Below are 9,931 nucleotides of genomic sequence, written 5' to 3' on the forward strand. Positions count from 1 at the left end.
TTCTCACCCCTGGAAGGCCCAAAGCAAATATTCCTGGTCCTCCCGCTCCAAGTAAAGAATCAGAGATTTTGGTTCTGTTCAGCTTGTGGCACCACCATCGTTTAGGGAGTTCTCCAGTGGATTTCTGCATTTAGCCAGCTGGTTTGTTAAAGAGGGAAACCACCAGACAACTGGTCAACTGCTAGTTGTATCTGTTACTTTTTGCCATGTTGTGTTGTTAAATCCCAGCCTAACTGAAGGGATCCTCAGATGTGACTTCCCATGTACATAGGGAGAAGCAAGGAGATTGACAACATCTAGCAAATCTATTCCTCAGCTGCTAACTTTGGTAGTTTCCAGGCTAGAGGTACGAACTTGTTCAGGAAGAGGAAGAAGAGGGATAAACCAGCCCAAAAATTGCTTTAAAAAGAGGACCGGGAATACTAAAATTATTATTCACCCTTTCTATAAAATATTACAATAGATAGAATGAAGTAGATCTACATATATTGGAATGAAATGATCTATAATTAAGATAAATGAATTGTAACTAAATTAGGTCTGGGCAACTATAACAAATTACCATAGACTGGGTGGCTAAAACAACAGACATTTTCGCCTCTCCCCTACCACCCCTGCACAGTTCTGGAGGCTTGGAAGTCCAGGATCAAGTTTATGCAATGGCAAGCAGATCCAGTGTCTGCTGAGAGCCTGCTTCCTGGCTTATAGATAGTTGTTTTCTCCTTGTTTCCTTATATGGCAGAAGGAAAGAAAGTGGGAGGAACTCTCTGCTCATCCAAAATTCGCTAACCCTATTCATGAGAGCTCCACCCACTTGACCTAATTACCTACCAAAGGCCCCACCTCCTAATACTATCACATTGAGGGTTAGGATTTCAACATATGAATTTGGGAAAAGACACAAATATTCAATCAATAATGTTCATGTAAATATGTAGAATTAGGTCTGAGAGATGCATGGAGGTCATACTTTTTTTTCCCTTTGGTGTATGGTGTCAATTAAAAGGAGAAAATATTTAAATACTGTATAATATTCACAATGTAAGTTCTTTGGAACAATTCAATAAGATCATAAAATAGTTCAAGAAGACTGATTCCACAAAAAACTTAATGACATTTATAGTCAAGGAAATGCATGTTAAAACTAAAATGAGATACAGGTTCACCCTCACCAGATAACAAAATTTGAAAGCCAGGGGGTACTAAGTGTGGACCAAGATTAGGAGCAGTAGACACTCATCCTCTGCTAGGTAGACTGTCAATGCAAGCTTTTTGGAGAACAATTTTGTATTATCTAGTAAAGAACCTATACCTATATCCCGGCAATTCCACACTTAAGTGTATAACCTAAGTAAATTCTTGTGATAAACTCCAAGATATATATGTATAATATACATATATGTGTATTATATACACACAAGAATACATGTATCAGCATGTTTGTGATAGCTAAATAAAGGAAATCACCCAAATAGAATGTAAAACTATTCATACAGTAAATATTATACAGAATAAGTCAGATGAATCTCAAAACAACACTGCTAGCAACAAAGTAAAAGAAAAACACACAGGATGACTTCACTCACATAAAGGCCCAACTTCACTCACATAAAGTTGACACAACTGAATAAACCTTATGTATCAGATTTACAAAAAACAAGGAAACTTAGAAATTCATTTGGTGAATAAGAAAAAGGAGAGGAATGAAACCAGTATCAGGCACAGGTTGGATTTGTAAGATTCCGAGAATGTTTTGCTCCTTAACCTGGTGACAGTACATAAGAGCCCAACTATTCGTGTGTGTGCGCGCGCGCACGTGCGCATTCTTTTTAAGTGTATGTCACCAATGAAAATTTAGTTTGGGTTCTCATCTGTCAGGCAGTACTGATGTCTAGTGGTATCCCACAATCCACCTTTCCCCTCTTCCAAACGGAGGGATGTTCCATCACTCTCACTTCATCCTGTTTCCGCTGTACCTCTCTTTGCCCCTTTGCTCAGGCTCCTCCTCCTTGCAGGAATGGCACTTTACTTCTGCTCCACCTGGTCAAGTTTTACCTTCTCTGACAAGTCAGCTAATTGCCCTCTCTCTTCCCCTCCCCTCCCTCAAATGCTTTTTCTGAGATTGCCCCATCCCTGAGGGAAGTCATATTGCACTTATCACCTTACCCAGATCATCTCTCAGCATTTAACCTGTGTACTCATAGTCTTTTTATTTCAAATTAGGGTGTGGGTCACCCATGAAGAGTGGGTGATACCTTATCACCACAAAGGAAGTGAAGAGTTTTTGTGGAGTCTTGAGGTTTCCTCCTCCCCACTTTAAGCCCCGTCAGCTTGACAACAGCCTAGAAATTTATGAAGGGTTGCTTTTCCGTCCTTTTTAGAAAACTTTACACAAGTGTGTATATCATTTAATTCTTAATTTGGGGAATATCAGAATCTCTGCGAGGCAAGTTTTTAATAAAGCATTAAACTCTGGAACTGAATAGTCATCTGGTAGTAACATGGGGCTGAACTCAGGAGCTGATTAGATTCAGACACCATGGAATTTAATGCCTACTTTCATAATATAAACTCAGATTTAAAAAAATTCTTCAGAGCAACAATTAAATGTATGTGCTTGCAATAGTAGATTTATATGCTTGTAACATGTCAGGTAATGTGCTAAAGGATATAAATACCTCATGTTGTCAGTAAAATTTGGCCTCCAGAAATTCTTAGAAATGCTTAGCTCAGTCCTTGACTTGTAAGTGCATGGAAAGTGATAGCTGCTGTTTATTAGTTGGTGGGAATAGAACAGTAGAGCATTATGGAAAGGGATGTTGAGCAACAGTAAAGTATGTCTGACTCAGGTCTGCTTACTCAGGAAAAACAGGTTTCAGCCACCATCTGCATGATGCCATTCGTGCCCTATCACTGCTGCATCATTGCTGCCCACAGCACCACCTAATTTCTTATTGCAAAATCTGATTATGGAATTAAAGACATTCTTTTTGATCCTAGGTGGATTGTGAAGCCTATTTACCTTTAGCACCCAACCTGAACAAGCAGATTCAGGTTTCAGGTCTACTGGAATTAAAGAGGCTCTTGCCTACTTGGTCATAGAGATTTTAGGTCATGAAGAAATGGGGACAGAAGTACCCTTTAGTTGCTATCACACAAAGCACAGAGACATTTATGAACTGTTCTCCACGTGCACAGCTACGAGCAGCCTGCCTAAAGAGACCATTGTCTTCCCTCATCTGCAGGAACCTGGGCCCCTGCAGCAGACAATGCTAGAGAAGCATCTAAGCTCTGGCCATCCATCAGCAGCAGAGGTGTTATCTCCTGTTGTTAGGTCCCTGGGTTCCGTCTCTTAGGTAAGTGCTAACTTAGTTAGCTCCCTACCTCCCCATGCCATATCTCGTAGGGAAATATAGCTCTTCATTGACCCTTACATAGGATTACATAAACATGTCCTATGGAATACCATGTTCAAGAATTTAACCTGTCTAAGTCATAGAAAAAGAATCTGTCTTAAAGATTTAGTAGCTTTATGGTAACTTGGAAAATAGTTGGTGCTTATGCACCTACTGAACCTTGAACACAATCTGTGAGCAGGAAAACTGAGGAACTAACTTGCATATTCCAAAAGCACCAACATGGTCATCAGATAGTAAAGCTGTTCAGACTGTGTTGTAGCTGAGAAAAACCTTTTTTTTCTCAATGTGGTGTTGGGTGATTCCACCTGATAATGTGAGTACGTAACATGTGTATGATGTGTTATTAGCATTTCACCTGAAAGAGAAACCTTGGAAGGGAACTAATTTGGGCGGCAAAGGACCCACAAGCCTGCTCATAAGCATGGGCACATGCAAATGTGGCATTGCTCTAGAATAACTAATTGGGCTGTAGGAAGTATACTGTGAGGAGGTGAACTTTCCTGCAACTACCAGGAGAAAGGGGGTGACTCCTAGGCTCATTGCCTCTGGGTGTAGAGAAGGTAGGGAAGGAATTTGCACTGTGAAGATTTGAAGAGAAAGTGGGCAGGCCTAAGGGCAGCACAGTGAAACTACCAGCCGGGATGTTCGCACCATGCACCCAACAGAGGGTCTTAATGCTTTAATAAGGATAAAATATAATTCTCCTTAGAGGACCATAGTAGTTCTGGGGTCTCATGGTGTTGTTTTCATGTAGGTAATTTTCATACTGTGAGGGTCACTGACCTAGGAAAAAAGAAAGGGAATAAAAGTAATGCTTGTATGAGGATGCAAGCATTCCTGCTGCAGCAGTAGCCAACATCGAAATGTGTTTCTCCTGACATAAAAGTCTCTAAGCAGTCCTGAGCTGACAGTTCTGTCTTAGAGTTCAAGCCCCAGGCCCCTTCTCACCTGCTCCTGCCACCTCCAACATGCAGCTTCCTGCTCCCACTGCCACACCCTCATTCCTGCAGCGTGAAGTGGGTGGGGGAAGTTGAGGGCGTGCACCCTTCTTTTAAGGTCATGAACTGAAAGTTACATCTATCACTCCTGCTTTTATCCTGTTGTCCACAATTTAATCACACTGTCACACCTAAGGTCTCAGTTAGCTGTTGCCTCAAAATGCTGTGTGACCAAGTATCAGCAGCAGACAGTAGCTTTTCTCATTTACATGTCTACAGATCAGCTGGAGTTTGACTAGCTCATAGTGGACTCAACTGGGCTTGACTGCGAGCCTGCAGCTTTGGCTCATATCTGTTCCATGTCTCTTACCTTCCTGCCACCAGCAAGCAACCAAGCCTTTTGTTCATGAGTGACTTTCATGGTTATAGGAAATGATGACAGTAACCAGATAGGTTGGTGAGGGCAGGTGTACGTTATTGAGGCCATAGCTTCATTCCCTGTCACCATGGTTACTATGGGTCTGTTGACCAGGCACAAGAGTCTGAGGAAGAGATGAGTGGATGGTCACTGATTGGGTAGCCATGTCTTTCTGATTACTGATGCTCCCAGAGAAGCATTTATGTGGGACATGAATAGCTTCACTCTCTGGTTTAAATTTGGATCTGGGGCTGAGGGAACTCAGGCACAGAGCCTGGAGGAGAAATGTTGGTGTTGGGTAGTGTAGTGCCAAACCTGCAGGCCGACAAGGCAGGGGAACAAGGCAGGCAGGCCAGGAGGCTCAGGAGGCAACCAAACCTTCCAGCCCCGCAAAATCTTTACACACTTTCTCTGGACTCACTGGCACTCTCTTACAGTCTCAACTCTTCTGTAGTCAGGCTGCTCATCCTCTGTCTGAGTGACGCTGCCCTTATGGGCCTGACCTCTAGTGCACACTGGGGAGGCCTCCACCCTACTCCAGGTGTCCGCAGTCAGGCACGTGTGCCCACACCCACTCTCCCAAGAGCCTTCTGCATCAACACGATCAAGACCGCTGGTGATAGCCACAGAGCCTAGTGGTATAAAAGCCCTGATTAATTCCATTTATCCTCCAGGTAGTCAAAACACCACGTATAGATCCTCCCCTCCCCCGCTATCCAAAAGTAGAACATTCTTATTTGATAGGATCATAGGGCTTATGGGGGGGGGGGGGAAGGGGGCGGTGGCTAGGAATACTATTACCATCAACTTATATGGAAAATATTTTGAGCATTCCCAGTCCCAAAGAATAACCTACCAAATCATCCCACGTAGGAAGGGAAGTTCTACTTTCGGGTAGCAGGAGAAACCTGTACTCTGTTTCTCTCTTCCCCAGTGGACGGGGGCAGAACTTTTCAATCTTTCCGTATCTATGAATCACCTGGAGATGCTTTTAAAGTGCAGCATCTAATGAAGTAGCTCTGGAGTAGGGTCTGAGAGGCCTTATTTCTAATAGGTGATTTCAGTGCTGCTGGTTCAGGGACCACACATGAGTAGTACGATTCGGTAGTTGCACAGTCCAGTGTAGTAGTCACTAGCCACATATGGCAATGGAACAGTTGAAATATGACTTGTGTGAATTTCACACAGGGCTACAGGGGTGCTATTGCCACCCAAGGACAGTGCCCAGTAGGGGACAGGTCACTGTGGGTTTTCATCCACACATACAAGACCACTTAGGTTCAGGGGACAGCTGTGGGGTTTATTGAACAAACAGGGAATACAGAGTTTCTGAGGCCATAGATGGCCAACTATCCTACCCTAGATAGTGTCTTCAGTATCCAAAAGTTCCGAACAAAGGATCACTTGTTCAAGATGGCACCATCCTGCCAACAAGGGCTGGCACTCATGGCACACCAGCAGGCAGTGGCCGAGGATCCAACTCACCACAGCCAGAGGCACTCACAGGCAGCAGCCCACAGCCACAGTCTGAAGGTGTTAGTCGCACAGGATCCTGGCCCAGTCAGCAACAGAGGCAGGCAGCAGCGTAGGGAGGCAATGCCAGACACCCAGAGACGGGTCTTTGTGAGCTGTTGGCTGCCTCCAGCAACCGATCTGAGACACAGGCCCGAAGACTTTGGTGCTCCTTTCAGGCTGTGGCAGCAGCAGGACCGAAGGCAGGTGCAGTCACTTGGTAGCAGCAATACTCTTGGGTTTTTCTCTTCAGAGATTGGCTGCTAGAAGTTTCTTTCTTTTAGGCCAGCAACAGAATTGGAGGAGTGTGGGAGTTCCCAAATGGCTCCTGCCTTATATTTATCCTCTTTCACGGTCTCCCACCCTAGTTGGTACCTGCCTGATTGGACCATTTTAACCCAACTGGTGCCCGAGGGAGGGGCTGCCCACAGGCAGCAACGTTTGGCAAGGACAGGGAAAACCACCACATTTTCCCAATGACTCTCACTACTTAAGTGGCTGTGGGAAAAGGCCAGTCTTGCCTTGTACTCTATGCAGTGGGTGGCCTGGTTCCAAATTGAGACCCACTGTAAGTGTAAAATTCACACTGGATTTTGAAGACTTAATGTGAGAAAAATGAAAATTCCATCAGTAGTTTTTATATAGAATACCTATTGAAATGATATTTTATTAAATATCATTTAATTGAATAAAATATATTTTTCAAACTAATTCTACCTGTTTCTTTTTACTTTTTAAACATGATTTCTAGAATTTTTTTCTTTTTTTAAGTAATATAATAGTTTATTTTTATTACTTCTAGAAATTTTTAAAGTACGAGTGTGGCTCACATATTTCTTTGGGATAGCGCTGCTTTAGAAGAAGATATCTCGAAGTTGATGAGGCTGGTGTTCTTAAAACACATTCACTTTCACTGGATCCTCAATCAGAAGCTAATAAAATAGGAATTTATCTTATGGTCTTGGCCTACCCAAGATCTAGGATCTTGGGATCTCAGGGTTAGATAATGCAGGTCGAATTGATGCCTGAGTGCTTAGGTCAGGGGGCAGTGGAATAGGACTAGAGGACAGTGGAAAGGGTCTGGTGAGGTTTGATTGGAGGAAAGAAGACATTCCAGGGACCCCACAGGTCCTCCTTAGTCAGCAGTCAGTACATTCTCATTCATGTTCGTGCAGAAAATACCACTGTATTTATCAACTTCCCTACTCTATCCCTCATACACTTACCATACTAAAATGCATACTCTGCTTTTACCAGTCTTGTACAAGTACATGCCCTCTTTACAGCTGTATTTCAGGCACCCCAACGGAAACAGAAGGGCCTTGTCCTACTGGTCTACAGCTCCTAACTGGCCTTCTCACTTTCTCTGTTACTCCCTTACTGCTTGTATTGCTTTCTCTACCTCCTGGTTTCTACTCTTTCCATTCTGGACATTTTTAAAGCCCACCACAAGGTCATCTGCTTAAAGAGACCTTTTCAAGACCCAGGCCTACAGAGTCCTCTCTTCAAGCACTGTAGGACTCACTTTTGGCCACAGGCCTGCTCATCTGAGGTGGAGGGCTGTGCAGTCTAACTCTTGAGTTACTCAGATTTTTCCTTTGATTCTTTAATTGGGCTTTAAATTATTGAGGACAGAGTCTTGCTTGGTTTATGTTTATATTTTGCTTTTTGTCTGAACCAGTATACTAAGTAGGTCCACAGAAAAACAAAACAACCAAACTCAGAAAAAGAGATCAGATTTGTGGTTACCAGAAGTGGTGAGGTGTGGCAGAAGATAAGGGGAATTGAATGAAAGTGGTCAAAAGATAGAAACTTCAAAGCCTCCCTGGTGGGTTCAAGGGGTTAAGTCTCAGCACTATGAAGTTATCTGCAGCCACTGCAGCATGAGTTCCATCCTGGGCCAGGGAGCTGACCCACATGGCGCAGCAGACCTCTCCTGACCCGCCCACTGCTCCCCTAAGCAGTGTGTTTCAATCTGCCTGTTCTGCGCCCCACTCTGTCTCTGGTGAATCCTCTCATTCCGCTGCACCTCTGGTCTACACCCCAGTTCTTGTATTCATAAATAAATAAAAATCTTTTTAAAAAAACAATAGAGACCAGTTATAAGATAAATAAGTACTTAGGGATGTAATGTGTACAACATAACTAAATTGCTGTATTGTGTATTTGAAAGTTAAAAGAATGGATCCTACAAATTTTATTACAACAACAAAAAAATTCTGTGTCTATATGAGATGATGGCTGTTAGCTAAACTTACTGTTTAGATAAACATATATGTAAGTCAAGATATTTTTGCCATACAGTTTAAATTTACAAAGGGTGATCTGTCATTTATATCATTAAAACTGAGGGAAAAACATGATGGAAAACTAAGCTTCAGTCATTGCAAGTGCACCCAGTTAATTTTTATGTTAACTTTTAAGATAATTTTAGATTCATAGGAAGTTGCAAAAATAATAGAGCCATTACTATAAATTTCACACAGTTTCACACTATCTGCTAACTCTAGTACAATACCAAAACCAGGAACTTCACCTTGGTGTCTATAGCCCTTTGCCATTTTCTCACAGGTGTGATCTGTGTAGCCACCACCACAATTGAGATGCAGAACTATTGCAGCACCTTGACCTACTGTATGACTACCTCTTTCTAAAACTGCCACTCCCCTCACAGACTGTCCCTAGTCCCTGACAACTTCTAATGTGTTTTCCATCTCTACAATTTTGGTAATTTCCAGTAGAAGTTCACTTTAACATACATAGGTATTTGGGAAGACCTTCTTTTGTAGCTATTTCTGGGTGAATGCTGTGAATATAACACTAAGCTTCCCTTGCTTTCACCTCTCTTCTCAATTTTACTTGTGTAACATCACCAGTCTATGTGATGGTGTAGAAACCTTCCTTTAAGTCTCCTTATGCTCCCTGTTTTATAATTTAACTGCCCTTAACTATTTCCTCTGTTAAAACTGAGAGCCATGTAGACGATGCATGAGTGCGTGGCACAGGGGTACTGGAACCTGGTAGTCTTTGATCGTCTGAAGAAAGAGGAAATTGTGGCAACTGCAGAGTGCCTCCTCCCAGCCAGCAGTCATTTCATTTCTCCTTTTTATTTTTGAAATTGCTTGAAGCAGAAATTACCACTGTGCTTTAACAAGTTCCCTAATCTATCCACTATATAAGCAGTAAGTTAACATGTTGTTTAAACCATCAGATAGAATTTAGAAAACTCGAGAAGGAAAGCTTATTGTACTAACCCATACTTTTACTCTTTTGTTCTCCCTTTTTGGTGTTTCAAGATTCCTTTTTGTTTAGTAATTTAATTTCGGTTTCAAAGATCTACTTTACCTATGTTTTAGGGTAGGTCTGCTGTTCAGGGATTCTCCTCATTTATCTTCCTTGAGTACATCATCACTCCTGATTTTCACAGGATATAAGATTTCAAGTTGACAGTTTCTTTCAGCACTAGAAAAATGTTATGCCTCTTCCCTCAGATCTTCATGACTTGTGATGAGAAATTTTTACCTCTCTTTGGAATTTTAATTTCGTAAGTGTTACATTTTCACTTATGAAGCCTCACAAATTCTTGATACTCTGTTAATATTTTTTAGTCTGTTCTCTCTGTTGTTCAGGCCATTGATTTCTGT

The sequence above is a fragment of the Condylura cristata genome, unplaced genomic scaffold (assembly GCF_000260355.1).
Source record: "Condylura cristata isolate star-nosed mole 26May11 unplaced genomic scaffold, ConCri1.0 scaffold00004, whole genome shotgun sequence".
Lineage (NCBI taxonomy): Eukaryota > Metazoa > Chordata > Mammalia > Eulipotyphla > Talpidae > Condylura > Condylura cristata.